Genomic DNA, 22,973 nt, shown 5'->3' on the forward strand with positions numbered 1-22,973 from the left:
AAATTGTTTCTGATGTAGACGAAACAACATTTTCTACAAAGAACAGGAAAATATCTCTGAGGGTAAATATAGCTGCATGATAAAGGCTGAGTGAACGGCAGACTACACTTAGTTCTCATTGGTTAAAAACAATGATTGCACCGCTGAGGGGACTGGTTTCTTGTTCGAACTGGAAAGTAAGATCTCCTGGGAAATACTGGGTATCCGAGACGAAACGTCGGTAATTTAAATAATATTATACGAAACAAAATAAATAACCCAGGCAGTAATGTTGGGTGTTAGATGGTGCATTAGGTATTGGAATTTTATTATTTGTTATATCAAGTTCATTTTTACATTTATTCATTTTTTATTTCAGGAGGTGAAATCCGAAGAAACAAAGATTTCGAGACATCTGAAAGTGGCATCGAATGTTGGAAAAGCACAAGGTGTATGGTGTTATGTAGAACAATGATCAATTAATACAGTTATACGATGTTTCCGTACAGAGTACCACAGAAACTGCCGCCGATGCGACGAGAATCAAGACATAGAAATCAGCATTGCTAGAGATCTGTTGTCGAGAGGCATGGTGGTGGATCATCAAGAATATTAAAACAGATTGTTAATCACATTTCAGATAAATCTGCAAGAAATCGTAAGACATCCCGTCATATGTAGTCACGTGAGCTTGGTTTCCCAAAGGGACCAGCCCACTATGTGCTAGACAAGCGCCTAAAGCTTTAGTGATATAACGTGCGAATGAATGAAGTGAAACTTGACAATAAACCCAAACGAGTAAAGTCTAGCTAAGATATTCTTTGGCGCATAGACATAGACAACAGCTTCTGGGCTGAGATTATGTTATCCGATAAATCAGCTTAAGTGCGAAAGTCAACAAAGACAATATGCGAATTTGGAATAGTGATCATATTTAAGAGGCCAGTACCAACGAGACACAACAAAGGTGAAAGTCTGATGTGGCTAAATATGGGATGAAATTATTTGACCTTTTTTTTCCTTGCAGAGAGTGGTCAATCGTATCCTGAAACTTTAGTCGATGTTGTGTTTCCTCTGATAAGATGTAGGTGGCCACACTTCCTCCTCCAGAAGCATGGAGCGCCTCCACACCGTCATGTAGATGTTCGTAAAGCAGTGATTGAGGAATTAGCACAAAAATGGATTGGGAGAAGTGGTCCAATCCCATGGACACCACAGTACACTGAAGTTACGCCCATGAATTTCGTCTTCTGGAGGTACTGGAAATAATGTGCATAGTACCAATACGACAACTGTGAAACAACTTCGTGGAAGGATTAGAGCTACAATCGAGACAGTTACTCGAGATACTCTACGGTAGCCTGGAGACAAACTGAATATCGAACAGACATCATCAGTGCCAGCCGTGGGGCTTATGGAGAAATGTTTGACTGAATAAACAAAATGTCAAAAGTTTGAGTGACCATGCTTTTAGGCTTATATATCTTCCTTATGTATCCAGTATATGCTGTATTAAAAACATTTCAAATTACTATTCTTAATCTCACTCACGGAAGTGATATTTAGGCCAACTACTTAGTATTATTCGTACAATGCGACAGTACATCGATTTATTTACTGCTGTTGCTAGCATGTCAGTTATGGATGCTATTCTTCCCATCATCAGTGTGAAGCCCGAGTATTTCTCTGACAAGGGCCTTTTCGTCCTTTGTGGCAACTGAACGCCGTGACGAGCAGTAATTGACAGAAGGACTCCTTGCGCTGTCACTACAGTATCCTTCCCAGTCCGCAAGTCGTGGATAACAGCCTGTTACCAGCTAGCGCTCGTCAGCTGCAGCTGGGCCAAGATTCCAGCGATACAAACTGTCACGCAGCTGGAACAATTTCTTTCGGCGCCATCAGCACGAGCTACAGTATCTTACTGTGCTCTTAAAGCTGTATCTTGTATTTCTCGCCATTTTTGGAGCATCTTTTTCTCAGTTGACAGAGTAACCATGAAGAGTTTTCATTTTATAATTAAATTAGTGCCCTTTTAAGTAACAAATTTATGAATTTAAACTTTAAATTATTCTTTTTTATTGTTCTGTCTCTATACTGTATACATACATTCGTCAAATATTAAATTAATTTAAAGAGATTCTCTTCAGTTCCACAAACGATTTTTCAGTTGATGGCTGGTTTCGGAAAGTTAAGATACCTTCCTCAGGTAACTGTAACGTAGACAGGATTCTAGAGCAGACTGATGAAACAAACTGACTCATTTATGGTATTTGGTCATCCATAATGAATATTAAGCTTAATGAGTATCATGCATGATCAAAAAGTCTGCCCTTCTGGTTTTTCCATATATGTAATACTGTATTCCTTCCCTCTTCTCCTATGTACGTTACAGATTTATACACCAGAAGAAGGGATATTAAGATCAAGAAACCGGTCGTGGATTGAATAAATAATTAGTACAATTGTAGCGGATCTCTTTGAATTTATTAGTCATATCTCTCAGTTGCGGATGTCCTACATGTCAAGCCTTGTTCGTTAAATACGTTCTCACACTTATAATACTGGTGTTTGTAAAGGAACCTATTTAAGGCTTTACTGTACCGAAGTATGCGATACCCTCCAAATTCAACCAGTTTAACGAGTATTTATGATTATAGAAAAGTTATTGTGTATGTTAACAATGATTGCATAACATGTCTGCATAAACAGTCAACCCATTAAATTATACTGAATAAGTGACCCACACAAAATTTTATATCACTTGATCACTGATACCGCAAATGTCATCATGTAAAAACACTAAGTTCATCTTAAATAATTAATATGAAGTACGAAAAATAGTGGCCAACTTAGGTATTTTGGATCTCCTTAAATAAAAATCACCCAGTGAAACCTATTTGTTCACTAGGAGCGTTTTCACTCAGTATTCACGTAATCAATCCTATTTTAGATGAAAACCAATGTAATTCTTAATAATTCATGTTATTTACTTATTTATGCAAATTAGAGAAGTAAATTGACAAACTTCTAAAAAACGGCCTTTTTGTAACAAAGAATTATTCTGTCAAGTCAACAAATCTGTCTGTCATTTTAATAACATGTTAAATTATGTCACTCGATGCAAATTAATAACTTTTCTGCACAAATTATGATAACAGATGTACATGTGACTTGTAAACTATATCTCTTTTTAGTAGTTCTTTGACAATGTTATAAATACAAGCAGCAAGAACGGTCGGGAGGCAGTCGGAATGTCACTTTGGTAAAGTGTGTTTGTGTGTTATTGTTTGAGGTGGATAAACAATGCAAAGAACATGTAACGGAAGTACTACTTTGTGTTGAGTCATGGTCTTTGGTGGACAGTGGAATTAAGATGGCCACCAGAGTAATAAATATAATAAGTTTACATATTTGTTGGTTTCGCTCGTTCTTTATCATCAAAAGCACATAAAAAACACGGGACCTCATGTTTTTAACCCTAAACAACCAGACTTAGAGCCAGCATCAGCATCGAGAGACAGCAGCGATCCAGCAAGTAGCAGCGATTACCACAACACAATGCATTTTAATGGCGCCAACCTAACATCAAGTGCTAACAAGCTCCGTAAATGGGAGTGAAATAGTGCGATTATAGAAATTAGCAATATCTACGACCAGGCGACCATTACATGATACACTGTTTATAACTATTTATGTTCCTTTTTCTGAAATAAATTGGGCAAGCGATGCATAAACGAGTCGCAGTTAGAATTTTAGGAGACCATTTCTTCCTATGATCTCTCGTAAAGAAAACTATTATTTTGCAAAAGCTTGAAATCTGAGTTAGCCAACGGTACCATATGAGCTGAAACGAAAAGTACAGGTCCAGTGATGTACCGGGATTGGACAAAAAATGGAAATATAGCGACGGACGCATGCTTGAACCTAAATGCAGATGCTAGGCAAGACTGCAGGTTTCTCTGTTGTGTTTGGCCACGAACGGCACATTTGCAGTCCCCTAACTGCTTTGCAAGTTCCAGTCGTGTTTCGGACACTGCTCTGTGTAGTTGTGAGTAGATTATGTCGGAGCCGAGCGATTTGGAACTTAGGAAACTGTTGATGCTTTTACGACAAGTGCATTCGTAACCAAGAGAGCCGAAGTAATAGGTGTTTTAAGAGATACTGTAGCGAAAATTTACACCGCTTACGGGGAGAGCGGCGAAACATCAGCCACTAAGTCGCAACGTGGACTAAAGTGTATGTTGCGTGATCGTAATAGGCGGTCATTATATGGGACAGTCACGAAAAATAAAAGGACGACAACTACAAAAGCCACTGCAGAAGGAAATGTCACACCCGCGAATCCTATCAACACGAAAACAACACGAAGGGAGTCCAGATAAGGAGGAAATTTAAGGGCGACCTGGGATTCCGAAACCACTCATCAATGAAGAAAAGGCACTTCACTGGGAAACATGGTGCTAAAGTCATGAACCCGGTACGACGTAGCTATAGAAGTAAGTCATTTGGTCAGATGTGTTTTGCATTCCATTTCTCGGAACTTCTGGCAGAGTTTACATTCTAAGAGCGAAACAAAGCGGGTTCTCAGTAATGATTTGTGTAGCCATATCGGGGATTCGATGTGTACCATGGTTACTCTGAAAGTTCGCATTAGTGCCATGAAGTATGTGCTGTGTTCGAAGTTGACAGGCCACCTGTTCTCATGGTGATCTCATTGTCCAGGACTGGCCTTGTGGGCATGCGGAAGAAATGTCGCGTCTCCTTCGGCCGACAAAGTCCCAGATCTGAATGTTACTGAACCTTTGTGGTCTACTTTGGAAAAATGGTTTCGTGATCGCTAACCACCATCTTTATTTCCTGCTGTTGTAATTACTTTGCAGGACGAATAACACACAGAACCAGAATTAATCCACTCCGAAACGACAGGGAGCTGTTTTAAACAACGGGTTTCTGACACCTTATTGGACATGGTAGTGTGTTATGTTTTTTGTGTTTTCGTGTTTTTGTCCAACACCCGTGGCTGGTGTGTTACTGTTTGACGAGCGGATGCGTGTAAGAAACGAAATTTGACTGTCAGCTTTGTTTGCATGTACTCGTCGGAGACTCTTGTACATTCTGAAATCCCTACGTCGGAGTACCGCAGTACGCAGCTAGGCATGTCAAAATAGAATGGCGCAGCCATTCCTCATCGAAGGCCACATTATAGAGCCCGCCGGAACAAAATTTTGCAAACCCCTTGACTCCGGTTGGTAGATAATACCAAAGGTACTCCTCTGATAGTAGTACATTTTCTATCCACCTGAAATAACAAGAAGACTGCTCATTATATGGGAAATTTTGGTCAGAAATAGCAATTAACAAAGTACTGAATGCAGAAATGTATAAAGTAATAACATCCGTACAACATTCCTGCTGGGTAGTTACTGGTAATCAACAGCTTCGAAGGAGGTGGCGAGGTTCTATACCACTGCGCACTCGAATCATGCCACTCATTTCAGAGAACTGAGGTGTTCGATATAGGCGAGTCAGATGTTCCCAGTCACCCCAATGGCTCTGGATTAATTCCACAGTCCCAGATGCTCCTCTAAAAACGTAGCAGGACGCAACTCATAATTATTATTACGGGTCCCCCGCCCTCGCTCACGGGGTTTCCCCTGCTCGTCAGTCCGGCTCATATTTCGCCGCAAAACACTTGACGCTTCCGGTATCTCCCCCCACCCCCACCCCCACCAACAATGCTGCGCGCTCCATTTAATACCGCCCCCGACTCCGCCCTACATTCCCGACCCCGCACGGCTCGCGGGAATTCATGATTATGGTCTTAATCCCCGCTCGTTCTGCTGCCGAACGGCGCGGAAAAGCAGTTGTAAACAGCAAAACACGACCGTAAATCATGTATTTCACGCCTCTGTAGCTGCGAAAAGCAAAACAGCGTAAATATTCTGCTCTCACAAAGAGTCGCCATACGCACGTTCCATTTATTTTCAGTAATATCTGGGTCGTCGTGCAATGCTGCCGTAAGGTTTTTTCACCGAATATTCGAAACGCAGTGTTACATTGTTGTTCTCTTGGGACGTACGAGGCTCCCAAAAGTGGGCTATTATCTATTCCACTCCTGCAACGGAGTATGAAGAGAAGTATTAGAACAGGTTCCCTCTCTTTCACAGAGAGTTTTCTTTTCTTTTTTTGGGGGGGTGGGGGGGGGGGGACTGGATTTTGGAGGTATTCGCTAGTCTCTAATACCGGGTGATCAAAAAGTCAGTATAAATTTGAAAACTTAATAATACACGGAATAACGCAGAGAGAGAGGTAAAAATTGACACACATGCTTAGAATGACATGGGGTTTTATTAGAACAAAAAAAAACAAGTATTGCTCGACGCGTGAAAGATCTATTACGCGCGTCGTTTGGTGATGGTCGTGTGCTCAGCCGCCACTTTCTTCATGCTTGGCCTCCCAGGTCCCCAGACCTCAGTCCGTGCGATTATTGGCTTTGGGGTTACCTGAAGTCGCAAGTGTATCGTGATCAACCGACTTCTCTAGGGATGCTGAAAGACAACATCCGACGCCAATGCCTCACCATAACACCGGACATGCTTTACAGTGCTGTTCACAATATTATTCCTCGACTACAGCGATTGTTGAGGAATGATGGTGCATATATTGAGCATTTCCTGTAAAGAACATCATCTTTGCTTTGTCTTACTTTGTTACGCTAATTATTGCTATTTTGATCAGAAGAAGAGCCATCTGTCGGACATTTTTTGAACTTTTGTATTTCTTTTGTTCTAATAAAATCCCATGTCATTCCAAGCATGTCTGTCAATTTGTACCTCCCTCTCTACATTATTCCGTGGTTTATTAAGTTTTCAAATTTATACTGACTTTTTGATCACCCGGTACATAGCATAGCTAAATGGATACTTTTGCTTTCATTACTCGCAAGCGAAACGGGTATTGGCCCAGATATTTATTCCCTCTCCCCCCCCCCCCCCCCCCCATGAACCATGGTCCTTGCCGTTGGTGGGGAGGCTTGCGTGCCTCAGCGATACAGATGGCCGTACCGTAGGTACAACCACAACGAAGGGGTATCTATTGAGAGGCCAGACAAACGTGTGGTTCCTGAAGAGGGGCAGCAGCCTTTTCAGTAGTTGCAAGGGTAACAGTCTGGATGATTGACTGATCTGGCTTGTAACAATAACCAAAACGGCATTGCTGTGCTGGTACTGCGAACGGCTGAAAGCAAGGGGAAACTACGGCCGTAATTTTTCCCGAGGGCACGCAGCTTTACTGTATGATTAAATGATGATGGCGTCCTCTTGGGTAAAATATTCCGGAGGTAAAATAGTCCCCCATTCGGATCTCCGGGCGGGGACTACTCAAGAGGATGTCGTTATCAGGAGAAAGAAAACTGGCGTCCTACGGATCGGAGCCTGGAATGTCAGTTCCCTTAATCGGGCAGGTAGGTTAGAAAATTTAAAAAGGGAAATTGATAGGTTAAAGTTAGATATAGTGGGAATTAGTGAAGTTCGGTGGCAGGAGGAACAAGACTTCTGGTCAGGTGACTACAGGGTTATAAACACAAAGTCAAATAGGGGTAATGCAGGAGTAGGTTTAATAATGAATAGGAAAATAGGAATGCGGGTAAGCTACTACAAACAGCATAGTGAACGCATTATTGTGGCGAAGATAGACACGAAGCCCACGCCTACTACAGTAGTACAAGTTTATATGCCAACTAGCTCTGCAGATGACGAAGAAATTGAAGAAATGTATGATGATATAAAAGAAATTATTTAGATAGTGAAGGGAGACGAAAATTTAATAGTCATGGGTGACTGGAATTCGAGTGTAGGGAAAGGGAGAGAAGGAAACGTAGTAGGTGAAGATGGATTGGGGCTAAGAAATGAAAGAGGAAGCCGCCTGGTAGAATTTTGCACAGAGCACAACTTAATCATAGATAACACTTGGTTTAAGAATCATGATAGGTTGTATACATGGAAGAACCCTGGAGATACTAAAAGGTTCAGATAGATTATATAATGGTAAGACAGAGATTTAGGAACCAGGTTTTAAATTGTAAGACATTTCCAGGGGCAGATGTGGGCTCTGACCACAATCTATTGGTTATGCCCTGCTGATTAAAACTGAAGAAACTGCAAAAAGGTGGGAATTTAAGGAGATGGGAAGCTGGATAAACTGAAAGAACCAGAGGTTGTACAGAGTTTCGGGGAGAGCATAAAAGAACAATTGACAGGAATGGGGGAAAGAAATACAGTAGAAGAAGAATGGGTAGCTTTGAGAGATGAAGTAGTGAAGGCAGCAGAGGATCAAGTAGGTAAAAAGACGAGAGCTCTTGGAAATCCTTGGGTAACAGAAGAAATATTGAATTTACTTGATGAAAGGAGGAAATATAAAATTGCCGTTAATGAAGCAGGCAAAAAGGAATACAAACGTCTCAAAAATGAGATCGACAGGAAGTGTAAAATGGCTAAGCAGGGATGGCTAGAGGACAAATGTAAGGATGTAGAGGCTTATCTCACTAGCGGTAAGATAGATACTGCCTACAGGAAAATTAAAGAGACCTTCGGAGATAAGAGAACCACTTGTATGAACTTCAAGAGCTCAGATGGAAACCCAGTTCTAAGCAAAGAAGGGAAAGCAGAAAGGTGGAAGGAGTATATAGAGGGTCTGTACAAGGGCGATGTACTTGAGGACAATATTATCGAAATGGAAGAGGATGTAGAAGAAGATGAAATGGGAGACACGATACTGCGTGAAGAGTTTGACAGAGCACTGAAAGACCTGAGTCGAAACAAGGCCCCCGGAGTAGACAACATTCCATTGGAACTACTGACGGCCTTGGGAGAGCCAGTCCTGACAAAACTCTACCATCTGGTGAGCAAGATGTATGAAACAGGCGAAATACCCTCAGACTTCAAGAAGATTATAATAATTCCAATCCCAAAGAAAGCAGGTGTTGACAGATGTGAAAATTACCGAACAATCAGTAAATAAGCCACAGCTGCAAAATACTAACACGAATTCTTTACAGACGAATGGAAAAACTAGTAGAAGCCGACCTCGGGGAAGACCAGTTTGGATTCAGTAGAAATACTGGAACACGTGAGGCAATACTGATCTTACGACTTAACTTAGAAGAAAGCTTAAGGAAAGGCAAACCTACGTTTCTAGCATTTGTAGACTTAGAGAAAGATTTTGACAATGTTGACTGGAATACTCTCTTTCAAATTCTAAAGGTGGCAGGGGTAAAATACAGGGAGCGAAAAGCTATTTACAATTTGTACAGAAACCAGATGGCAGTTATAAGATTCGAGGGACATGAAAGGGAAGCAGTGGTTGGGAAGGGAGTAAGACAGGATTGTAGCCTCTCCCAGATGTTATTCAATCTGTATATTGAGCAAGCAGTAAAGGAAACAAAAGAAAAATTCGGAGTATTTATTAAAATCCATGGAGAAGAAATAAAAACCTTGAGGTTTGCCGATGACATTGTAATTCTGTCAGAGACAGCAAAGGACTTGGAAGAGCAGTTGAATGGAATGGATAGCGTCTTGAAAGGAGGATATAAGATGAAAATCAACAAAAGAAAAACGAGGATAATGGAATGTAGTCGAATTAACTTGGTTGATGCTGAGGGAATTAGATTAGGAAATGAGACACTTATAGTAGTAAAGGAGTTTTGCTATTTGGGGAGCAAAATAACTGATGGTGGTCGAAGTTGAGAGGATATAAAATGTAGACTGGCACTGGCAAGGAAAGCATTTCTGAAGAAGAGAAATTTGTTAACATCGAGTATAGATTTAAGTGTCAGGAAGCCATTTCTGAAAGTATTTGTATGGAGTGTAGCCATGTATGGAAGTGAAACATGGACGGTAAATAGTTTGGACAAGAAGAGAATAGAAGCTTTCGAAATGTGGTGCTACAGAAGAATGCTGAAGATTAGATGGGTAGATCATATAACTAATGAAGAAGTATTAAATAGGATTGGGGAGAAGAGAAGTTTGTGGCACAACTTGACCAGAAGAAGGGATCGGTTGGTGGGACATATTCTGAGGCATCAAGGGATCACCAATTTAGTATTGGAGGGCAGCGTGGAGGGTAAAAATCGTAGGGGGAGACCAAGAGATGAATACACTAAGCAGATTCAGAAGGATGTAGGTTGTAGTAGGTACTGGGAGATGAAGAAGCTTGCACAGGATAGGGTAGCATGGAGAGCTGCATCAAACCAGTCTCAGGACTGAAGACCACAACAACAAAAACATTTATTCCCTTCTTATGTTTAAGAAAATATAACTCCATTTTCAAATTACAATCGTAAAAATGACGAAATACAGTTTAATTTGTTTTTTTAAACAATATATTGTCTTCCACAATCAGATAAAATCTACACGAACACTGCGGTTACAGACGATTGTCGAAACAGACTGTGTGGCTTATCTATATCTACACGTCCATTTTCACTTCGTACACTATTCCACAGTGTGTGTCGGAGACATTAAATTGACTACTGTCGTGATTAGTCCCACTTTTCAATTAGCGAAGGAGCGGCGGGGGCTAGGAGATGATGATGATGATGTTTGGTTTGTAGGACGCTCAACTGCGTGGTCATCAACACTCATACAAAGTCCCAATTGATACACAGTCCAAGTTTATCACGAATGATAATGATGATGAAATGATGAGAACAACGCAAATACCCAGTCTCCGGCGAGAAAATCCCCAACACGCCAGGAAATCGAACCCCGAAGCCCGAGAGCCAGAGGCAGCAACGCTAGCAACTAGTCCACGAGCTGTGGGCAGGGGAGTGGGGACGGTAATAGATCTCGATAATTCCCTCTTATGGCTTGATGTTTTCTAGTGCTACTGTCTCCCGAGGGCATGCAGCTTTACTGTATGGTTAAATGATGATGGCGTCCTTTTGCGTAAAATATACCGGTGGTAAAATAGTCCCCCATTCGGATCTCCTGGCGGGGACTACTCAGGATAACGTCGTTATCAGGAGAAAGAAAACTGGCTTTCTACGGATCGGAGCGTGGAATGTCAGATCACTTGAACGGGCAGATAGGTTAGAAAATTTAAAAAGGGAAATGGATAGGTTAAAGTTAGATATAGTGGGAATTAGTGAAGTTCGCTGGCAGGAGGAGCAAGACTTTTGGTCAGGTGAATGCAGGGTTATAAATACAAAATCAAATAGGGGTAATGCAGGAGTCGGTTTAATAATAAATAAAACATAGGAGCGCGGCTAAGCTACTACAAACAGCGTAGTGAACGCATTATTATGGGCAAGATAGACACGAAGCACACGCCTACTACAGTGATACAAGTTTATATGCCAACTAGCTCTGAAGATGACGATGAATTTGAAGAAATGTATGATTAATTAAAAGATATTATTCAGATAGTGAAGGAAGACGAAAATTTAATAGTCATGGGTGACTGGAATTCGGTAGTAGGAAAGGGAGAGAATGATACGCAGTAGGTGAATATGGATGGGGGCTAAGAAATGCAAGAGGAAGCCGCCTGATAGAATTTTGCACAGAGCACAACTTATTAATCATAGCTAACCCTTGGTTCAAGAATCATAAAAGAAGGTTGTATACATGGAAGAAACCTGGAGATACTGACAGGTTTCAGATGGATTATATAATGGTAAGACAGAGATTTAGGAACCAGGTTTTAAATTGCAAGACATTTCCAGGGAGAGATGTAGACTCTGCCCACAATCTATTGGTTATGAACTATTAATTAAAAGTGAAGAAACTGCAAAAAGGTGGGAAATTAAGTAGATGGGACCTGGATAATCTGACTCAACCAGAGGTTGTACAGAGTTTAAGGGAGAGCATAAGGGAACAATTGACAGGAATGGGGGAAAGAAATATACTAGACGACGAATGGGTAGCTTTGAGAGATGAAGTAGTGGAGGCAGCAGGGGATCTAGTAGGTAAAAAGACGAGGGCTAGTAGAAATCCTTGGCTAACAGAAGAAATATTGAATTTAATTGACGAAATGAGAAAATATAAAATTGCAGTAAATGAAGCAGGCAAAAAGTAATATAAACGTCTCAAAAATGAGATCAGCAGGAAGTGCAAAATGGCTAAGCCGGGATGGCTGGAGGACAAATGTAAGAATGTAGAGGCTTATCTCACTATGAGTAAGATAGATGCTGCCTACAGGAAAATTAAAGAGACCTTGGGAGTAAAGAGAACCACTTTTATGAATATCAAGAGCTCAGATGGAAACCCAGTTCTAACCAAACAAGGGAAAGCAGAAAGGTGGACGGAGTATCTAGATGGTCTACACAAGGGCGATATACATGAGGACAATATTACATAAAAGGAAGAGAATGTAGAAGAAGATGAAATGGGAGATACGATATTGCATGACGAGTTTGACAGAGCACAGAAAGACCCGAGTCGAAACAAGGCCACGGAGTAGATAACATTCCATTAGAACTACTGACGGCCTTGGGAGAGCCAGTCCTGACTAAACCCTACCATCTGGTCAGCAAGATGCATGAGACAGGCGAATTACCCTCAGACCTCAATAAGGATATAATAATTCCAATTCCAAAGAAAGCAGGTGTTGACAGATGTGAAAAGTACCGAACAATCAGTTTAACAAGTCACGGATGCAAAATACTAACGCGAATTCTTTACAGACGAATGGAAAAACTGGTAGAAGCTGACCTTGGGGAAGATTAGTTTGGATTCCGTAGAAATATTGGACGATGTGAGGCAATACTGACCCTACGACTTATCTTAGAAGCTAGATTAAGGAAAGGAAAAACCTACGTTTCTAGCATTTGTACACATAGACAAAGCTTTTGACAATGTTGACTGGAATACTCTCTTTCAAATTCTGAAAGTTGGCCGGGGTAAAATAGAGGGAGCGAAAGGCTATTTACAAACTGTACAGAAACCAGATGGCAGTTATAAGAGTCGAGAGCATGAAAGGGAAGCAGTGGTTGGGAAGGGAGTGAGACAAGATTGTAGCCTTTCCCCGATGTTATTCAATCTGTATATTGAGCAAGAAGTGAAGGAAACAAAAGAAAAATTCGGAGTAGGTATTAAAATCCATGGAGAAGAAATAAAAACTTTAAGGTTCACCGATGACATTGTAATTCTGTCAGAGACAGCAAACGACTTGGAAGAGCAGTTGAACAGAATGGACATTGTCATGAAAGGAGGGCATAAGATGAACATCAAAAAAAGCAAAACGACTATAATGGAATGTAGCCGAATTAAGTCGGGTGATGCTGAGGGAATTAGATTAGGAAATGAGACACTACAAGTAGTGAAGGATTTTTGCTATTTGGGGAGCAAAATAACTGAATATGGTCGAAGTAGAGAGGATATAAAATTTAGACTGGCAATGGCAAGGAAAGCGTTTCTGAAGAAGAGAAATATGTTAACATCCAGTATAGATTGAAGTGTCAGGAAGTCGCTTCTGAAAGTATTTGTATGGAGTGTAGCCATGTACGGAAGTGAAACATGGACGATAACTAGTTTGGACAAGAAGTAAAGCTTTCGAAATGTGGTGAAGAATGCTGAAGATTAGATGTGTAGATCATATAACTAATGGGGAGGTATTGAATAGAATTGGGGAGAAGTTTGTGACACTACTTGACTAGAAGAAGGGATCGGTTGGTATGACATGTCTGAGGCATCAAGGAATCACCAATTTAGTTTTGGAGGGCAGCGTGGAGGGTAAACATGGTAGAGGGAGACCAAGAGATGAATACACTAAACAGATTCAGAAGGATGTAGGTTGCAGTAGGTACTGGGAGATGAAGAAACTTGCACACGATAAAGTAGCATGGAGAGCTGCATCAAACCAGTCCCAGGGCTGAAGACCACAACAACACTGTCTCCAGGATATTATGAGATGTTTGTAGTAGGGGGTATCTACATCTATACTTTGCAAATCACCGCGAGGTGCATAACCTACAGTACGTCCCATTGTAGCAGTCATTAGAATCTCTTTCTGTTCCATTTATGTATGTCACGCGGGAAAATTATTGTTGAAATGCCTCTGTGCGTGCAGTAATTGTTCTTATTGTGCCCCTATGTGAGCAGCGATGTGTAGAGGATATGATGCTTCAGAAGAATTTCCATACGTGTTCTCTTCGTTTAATTCACGAGCATATTCCCATAGCAATTCTCCACAAGAAAATCAACATACAGCAATCCGGCAAACAGGCTGTCAACGGAACCACAAGTTCGAAAAGCAGCTGAGCAAGCTCACAATTCCAGTCTTTATAACGAGGAGTTTTGCTTATACAGCCTCAATCTCTTCGTGTCTGGAACTGCAAAGTGTTACGTCCTATGTAAGTTGAAAATGTATCAGCAGTACATGACGTCATCAAGAATGATCCCTTAACATTAGGTTACTTAAATCGATCCCTCTGACGTACACCGCACTCCGACTAAACCCCAAAAGAGTTGACGTTAACATTCGATTTAGAAGGGAATATTACTTTCGTATATAGTTTCTGTGTGGGTTTTTGTCGCTTGAAACGTGACGGTAATGATAGATACCTTGAAGATACTATCTGTACCGAAAGTTATTCTTGATTAAGAACTATGGATGTAACTATCATAAATCTGTGCTTTACATAATACGTGCAAGGTCACTCGTCCTGTGTACACTCAAGACAAGCTCCATTAACATGTAAAAGCGGTTAATCGGAAAAACATCAACATTTACTTAATAAAAAAGACAGTACCTGTGTAACGTTTTAGCTGCACTTCGAATCCTTATGTACTGTTTAAGGCATATTCCGAAAGCACATGCCTATAACATTCCAGGAGTATTCCATCTAATATAAAAACCACAGGTACGTTATGACTTTTTTTCTTCTTGAAGGTAATTTAATTCAGATTTGCTTTACGTCATATAGCCTCTGGTTTATTTTACCTTACCAGATAAAGGTAAGTTTAACCACCTACATATCATACGTTCCACATTTTTACGCTCGATCTGGTTTACCGCTTGATGGTTATAGTAGATTTCCTTCATCGGGACGATTTTCCCTGCATTTTGCACACAGAAACTGAACTACCGACTTCTCAGTGATTGATCATAATGTGAGAAAGAATGTTGGGTCACTACTGGTTATCGTTTGAAATATGTTATGAAATAAATGGGAGTGCATATGTTTTCTTATATAGCGTCGTGTACGGTTCAAACTGCGTTTTAACCGAAATATAATCTTAATTCGTTTTGCTCGTATTTATATACAGGTATATCGCTGAAGATGTAGCTCTAACGCTGAGAAACTATTTGGATCATAAATAAAAACGTATAGCTGGAGGGCCTTTTTAATTATGGTAAAATACCACAGCTGTGGATGCCGACAATGAAGGGGAGAAATAGATCTTAAAGCAACGTACGTTTATCATACAAAACTGTCACCGATCAGCCAAAACATTATGTTCACCGACTTACTACCGACATAAACCCGTCCAGGAGACAGCAGTGTCCTCTGGGTAGGAATTACTGCTAGTCAGATACACGCAAGGTGCATGTAGCATCAGTGAGCAGTGAGAGTGCTGTCCGTAGCTAGTGGTCTATTGGCTAGCTGTGCTGCCTCTGGATCACAGGGTCCCGGGTCGATTCCTGACAGGGTTGGGGATTTGCTCTGCCCGGGGATTTAGTGTTTGTGTTGTCCTCGTCATTTCATCATCATCATCATTCGTGACAGTGGATAGACTGGACTGTGAAACAAAGTGGACAGTGTAGAACTTCGGTCTTTGTACAAGTGCTGATGACCACGTTGTTGAGCGCCAACCAAAGATCATTATCAATGAGAGTGCTGTCAGTGTGTAGAATGAGGCAGGCGGGCGATCAATATGAATCGGCAATGTGACGTCGGCAACTATGACTCAAATGGTCACGTAACCGTCGACACTAGATTTTGGCGCGGTGGCAGAGCGTTGCGTGGTCCCATAAACTCCCATATCTTCTTCATCACGCCGATGGAGGACAAGAATCCGTCGTCTTCCAGGGGAACAGCTCCTCGACACCTCTGTTGCGGTATGGAGACACGCTGGCGGGGCTTCATTATGCTCTGGCAAACAGTCACATAAGCATCCATGGGTCCAGTGGAGCTCGTGCGAGGCACCACGGCGGCCATGGAGTATCGTATACTGGTTACATACCACGTACATCCCATCATGCAATCATGTTTCCCGCCAGGTGTGGTATTTTTCAACAAGATAGTGCGCCATGCTGACAAGGCCAGGAGTGTGATGGAGGGGTTCGAGAAACACAGAGGTGAGTTCCAACTGATGTGCTGCCCCCTCCCTTCCCCCTCACCCACGACTCGCCAGATCAGAACTCGATCGAACACATCTGAGATACGATTTAATGTGGCGTCAGAGCTCGTAGGCTCCCTTCGCGGAATTTACAGGAATTACGTGACTTGTGTGTCTAGATGTGGTCCCAACTGCTTCGAGCGACCTACCTTTCGTGACACGAGGCATCGCAACCGTTATCCATGCCAATGGTGGACATAGCGGCTACTAAATAGGTGGTCATAATGTTCTGGCTGATCAGTGTATAAATATTTTAACATACATAAAACAATATTTACTACCAGTTTGGGGACAATAGCGATGCGACGTGGTCCATATGTCACCTTGCAGCGTACATGTCGGTTGTCATTTTGTTATGATATGATCACGTTATTTATATGTTTATTTTTTATTTGCGTGATATTGTTAAGTTTTTTTTTCGTTTTGTACAGCTTTGGTTCTTACGTAAAATTTTTCAGAGATAGTATTTTTGTGGTTTTCATGTAAATGACAAGTATTGTTTTGTGTTCATCGCGCACATTTACCCTTCTTTTTTATAATATCAATGAAATTTTCGTGGTATCTTTTATGTTGAAAATACGCTTGGTCATATCATAAGAAGAAGACAACCGATGTTTCCGCTCCAAGATGTTATGTGGACCACGTCACACCAGCGAAGTAGCTATACCTTCTTCACAGCTATACATAGTAACGAAAAAACGCCGAAACGAGCTTCTCGTGTAACATGTATCACTACGAGTAAATAAATAAACAGTGCAGCAAAAAGCTTGTACTTAAAATAAAATATATCGTCCTTTTCACGCGTTTGAGAAGCGAACATGGTACAGTTTCTTATGAGTGGGAACTGTTCTCATTCTAGTTGTACCATGTCTGCATGTTAGCAAGAAGTTTTCGACAGCCGATGGCAGTGCGCCGTTGGTAACACAGATTCCCGCCCGATAACCGAAATTAAGTAACATTGACTCTGGCTAGTACCTGCGTGGGTCATAAAAGTCGCCAAAGATACGTCAACTTGAAAGACTTGCACCAGGCCGTTGTGCCACACGTGTTATTTTACGAGGTGCATTAAAGTTCTAAGGCCTCCGATTTTTTTTCTCCGGACTGGAAAGAGATAGAAATATGCGCATTGTTTTAAAATGAGGCCGAGTTCATTGTCAATACGTCCCAGAGATGGCAGCACCGTACGGCAGATGGAATTTTACCGCCAGCGGCGAGAATGAGAACTGTTTTAAATACTTAAAATGGCGACGTTTTCCTTACTTGAACAGCGTGCAATCATTCGTTTTTTGAATGTTCGTGGTGTGAAACCAATTGAAATTCATTGACAGTTGAAGGAGACATGTGGTGATGGAGTTACGGATGTGTCGAAAGTGGGTTCGTGGGTGCGACAGTTTAATGAAGGCAGAATATCGTGTGACAACAAACCGAAACAACCTCGGGCTCGCACAAGCTGGTCTGACGACATGATCGAGAAAGTGGAGAGAATTGTTTTGGGGGATCGCCGACTGACTGTTGAACAGATCGCCTCCAGAGTTGGCATTTCTGTGGGTTCTGTGCACACAATCCTGCATGACGATCTGAAAAGGCGAAAAGTGTCATCCAGGTGGGTGCCACGACTGCTGACGGACGACCACATGGCTGCCCGTGTGGCATGTTGCCAAGCAATGTTGACGCGCAACGACAGCATGAATGGGACATTCTTTTTGTCGGTTGTGACAATGGATGAGACGTGGATGCCATTTTTCAATCCAGAAACAAAGCGCCAGTCAGCTAAGTGGAAGCACACAGATTCACCGCCACCAACAAAATTTCGGGTAACCGCCAGTGCTGAAAAAACGATGGTGTCCATGTTCTAGAAGAGCGAGGGCGTAATCCTTACCCATTGCGTTCCAAAGGGCACTACGGTAACAGGTGCATCCTACGAAAATGTTTTGAAGAAAAAATTCCTTCCTGCACTCAACAAAAACGTCCGGAAAGGGCTGCGCCTGTGCTGTTTCACCAAGACAACGCACCCGCACATCGAGCTAACGTTACGCAACAGTTTCTTCGTGATAACAACTTTGAAGTGATTCCTCATGCTCCCTACTCACCTGACCTGGCTCCTAGTGACTTTTGGCTTTTTCCAGCAACGCAAGACACTCTCCGTGGCCGCACATTCACCAGCCGTGCTGCAATTGCCTCAGCGATTTTCCAGTGGTCAAAACAGACTCCTAAAGAAGCCTTCGCCGCTGCCATGGAATCATGGCGTCAGCGTTGTGAAAAATGTGTACGTCTGCAGGGCGATTACGTCGAGATGTAACACCAGTTTCATCGATTTCGGGTGAGTAGTTAATTAGAAAAAAAAATCGGAGGCCTTAGAACTTGAATGCACCTCGTACTATAGAATTTTCCGATGCTCCGATGATAACAGCAAGATTCTGTCGAAACCAGTCATTCTGAAATAAAATAAAATACCAAGCGATCTTGGCTGCAGAAGATTTTCCTGTTACCCAATGACAGATCTCTCGCCACGAACATCTGCAACCTATGTAGAGATGGACAGCGAGTAATGGGGCTTGCTGGAGAGACAGCAGAGAAAGCAGATCTGAAGAAAGCCAAGTCTTGGATCCCTTAGCGTGTTGTCGTGTGCTCTGACTCCAGACGGACAGTATCAGTACGGATGGCACTGTCGCACACGCGCGCCCATGTGTGTGTGTGTGTGTGTGTGTGTGTGTGTGTGTGTGTGTGTGTGTGAACCGTTTCCTTTAGTCGCGCTCATGTCACTGCAGGAAGGCGAGGAATGGTTTCAGGAGATTGCAGGGAGCACAGTCAGAGTGCAATTGTGTTTATGTTGGTATCCTGGTGCTTTTGTCTTCTGGATGGGGCACTTTTACAGTAAGTCAGTTGATTAAACTCAAAAATCTGTTTCAAAGAGTCATTTCATGTTCACAAATACAGGTTCTGCGGTCCGTTAGAAGTTCAAAACCAATAAGGAAAGTTCGACTTGAAAATGAAGGAATGCTTTTTTGGCAACTGAAAGTTCTTAGGAAACAACACAAGTATATTTCTGCATGATAAGTTCTCTTGCAAAGGAAACAAACTATCTTCTTGGACATCAACACTAAGCAGAAAATTAAGGTTCTATCACGCGATAAGTGCAAGGAGTACCAGCATCCACGGCTGGAGCAGCGGGTCGCGATGGACGGTTGTCTCGTGGCAAGGCCGATGTCTAGTCCGCGTGGCTGCGTGGTGCTGGCTGTGTTCTGAGTCTGCTGTCGGAAACGGAACTGCCTGCTTTTCGTCAGGCGAGGGCCATTATAATCGTGTGGCGGATGATAGCCAGATAGATATAGGTCTATCGGTGTGGACTCGAACTGGCTGAGAAAAATGACGCGGCGGATACAGCAAAAGGTCCGTAGATGTGGCGGCCTCTACCGCTCTTAGGCGCGTCCTCTGAAACTGGCCCGCTTCCTGCAAATCAGGCGAAGTTCGGCTGACTTCTACCTGTGCGCCTACGGAGCTGGAGCATTGACCCGCATATTACTGCTACAATGCGGGTTGGCGACGTTGCAGAAGATTCCGGAAACACGACAGGTTAAAGCTGAGTTATGTGCGAAGACCCTCCAAAGTCGTGACCGTTGAGTTCCTGCCTGTGGTGCTATTACACATGGGGCCATGATAAGAGAAAGTTGTGCATTACACACAGGACGCGCTGATGTGAATACTTTGTTATAAAGGAAACGGCTTCGTACAGCACATGATTGTTCTAAGGTGGAATGTAACTTCAAGATCTTGATACAACTGTGGATTTGTTCCAAGCTCTGTTCTTTTGTGTTGATTCGGTTTGGATTTTTCTACGGAACCTGTGGTTCATTTATGGTTATTATGAATTTCTATACACTCTTACATGAATGAATTTTTTTTATCTAATGAGTCTACCGCTCACTTAGACTTAAGAGCGATTATCTAAGTGGTATATTGGTAGTTAATATCTTGATGATTGGGGAGAGGGATTATCTTATAGTAGCCTGGCAAAGCAGTAGTTTCTTGCGGCTTTACACAGTTTTATATTATAGATAAGTGAATATTTTCTAGTACGATAAGTGAGGGCTACTGTAGTCATAACTGGAGCCGTATTTCCAGGCAAACGCATGTTGCATGCATGGTTGCTTGTTTTGCCATTTGGAGAATAAATGCATGTTTCGAAGTTTTCATCGTTATAACTGCTGGAATTGAGATAGTTATAATGCATATTATATCATTTTGATGGTATCAGTACATATATTGGGACACGTTGCATGATAGAACTTTTTATTATTTACATATGAACCATGTAGAACATGAGTAATTTCTTTAATACTGTTAAAATAGCTAAACTTCACAGCGAGGCGAAGTGCCCCGGTTCAACGCGGTAGATATCGGTGCTGCCCCAGGTACTAAAATATTTTATCCTAATCAAAAGCACATTTAGCCTATGTGCAGTATCGTGTAGTTGAAGCATTACCCTAAAACATGACATTATGAATACTCTGATATCCTCCACGTATGTGTGGTTAATAGGAACCAAAAGCACAATGGTTTGACGACTCTGACAGCATTAATCAAGTTATGTGCTGACTTGTTTTCTTTTCGAACGTGTTCTTGAAAGCACCTGGCGTGTCGCCGCATTTAGATATATAATACCAGATTTAGCTTTGCCACCATAACCTATTTTAACTAGATGGTGTGGGATAAATACTGACGTCTCTTACTGAGATAATTTGATGAGAGCTATAGCTGCTGTTACAGGTACAGCGTCATTGACTACTAACCAAAAGTCTTACGTCCCAGTATCGAATATCAGAACTGCTTAAATTTTGAACAAAAATCATCATCAATCATGGCCGAAGACATCCACCTGAAGAAGTAATCCTAGTTCTCCAAATATCCTTGTCAACCAGGGCCGAAGAGCTGGCAGATGTTCAGACGCTCTTTCGCTTGGGGTGGAAAACTACCCCCAAAGTCTGAAGAAGCAGCAATGATGAACGACATGAGAATGGAGAAGGCGAAGGAAATCACTGCGTTAAAGGCAAATAATGTGTGTCCACAAGACATATGGCCTGTAACTGAGAAAGTGTCATGATGATCTCTCTGTTGGCAAAAGACTCCGGCTAGTCTCCTATTCTGAGTCTGAGAGGAGACTACCAGATGGGAGGTGCCCATAAGAAAAAGACTAAATAACCAACGGTTGGATAATGTTCTATGAGTCGCGACGTGGAATATCATAAGTTAGGACGTCGTAGGGTAGCTAGAAAAACTAAACAGGAGAATGCTAAGGCTCAATCTAGATATAGCGAAGGTCAAAAACTGAAATGTAAAGAAGAAAAAGATTTCAGTTCATATGCTTACAGCGTAATAACAACAGTAGCAGAAAATGGTGTAACGGGAGCAGGGTTCGATATCCGTAGGAAGGTAGGGCAGGGAATGAGCTACTACGAACAGTCCAGTGATAAGATTGTTATCATTAGAATCGACAGAAAACCAACAGAGGTATAAATTACGAAGTCGCAAGCGGAAGATGGACAGAGGAAGTACATGAGGATGTTGAAAGGGTAAATACGTACGTAAATGGAGACGAAAAACCAATTGTCATGGGGCTGGAATGCGGTTGTATGGGAAAGAGCAGAAGAAAGCGTTACGGGACAGTATGAACTTGCTAGTAGGAATGAGAGAGGAGAAAGGTAAATTGAGTTCTACAGTAAATTTCGGTTGGTAATAGCGAACACTCTGTTCAAGAATTAAAAGAGTAGGCTGACATTTAGGAAACTATTCAGAAAGAATCAATGCGCAAAGAAATGATGTATGGAAATACTACGGAAAAGAAGACAAACATTTGAAGTTCTCTGAGACTATGACGAATATATCTGTAGGCAGTTCAGCTGAAGAGGGATGGAACTCTATAAAAAGGACAATCACAGAAACTGGAAAGAAGAATAAACGTACAAGGAACTTAACTACAAGGAAACCGTAGGTAACAGAAGAAATATTTCAGCTGATCGACGAAAGAAGGAATTACAAAAACGTTCAGGAGAGTTGAGGAACACAAAAAAAGTCACTCAGGAGCGAAAGAATTAGGAAGTGCACGGAAGCTATGGCGAAATGACTACATGAAAAATGTGCAGAAATACAAAATGAAATGTTCGGTGGAAGGACTGGCACAACGTAAAAATGTAATGACAGTCTTCGTTGAAATGAAAAACAAGGATGATAACATCTATGGTACAACAGGAACTTCACTCTTAAATGCAGAGGACAGAGCGGGTAGGTGAAATGTAACATTCACGGTCTTCTTGAGAGATAGAACTTGTATGATGACGTGATAAAAGATGAAACAGGAGTCGACGGTGAAGAGGTAGGGTATCTAGTAATCGAATCGGAATTCAAAATAGCGTTGGACAACTTAATATCAAGTAAGTCGGAAGGGTTAAATAATATTCCATCGGAATGTGTGAAGCCATTGGAGGGTAGCGGCAAGAAAACGATTGTCTCGTTCATGTGTAGTATATATGAGACGTGTTATACCATCAGACTTTCGGAAAAAAATAATCCACACAATGCCAAAGATTGCAAGAGCCGATAAGTGAGAGAATTTTAGCACAATCAGCTTTAGCAGCTCATGTATCCAAGTTACTGACAAGA

Source organism: Schistocerca cancellata, chromosome 8 (assembly GCF_023864275.1).
Source record: "Schistocerca cancellata isolate TAMUIC-IGC-003103 chromosome 8, iqSchCanc2.1, whole genome shotgun sequence".
Classification (NCBI taxonomy): domain Eukaryota; kingdom Metazoa; phylum Arthropoda; class Insecta; order Orthoptera; family Acrididae; genus Schistocerca; species Schistocerca cancellata.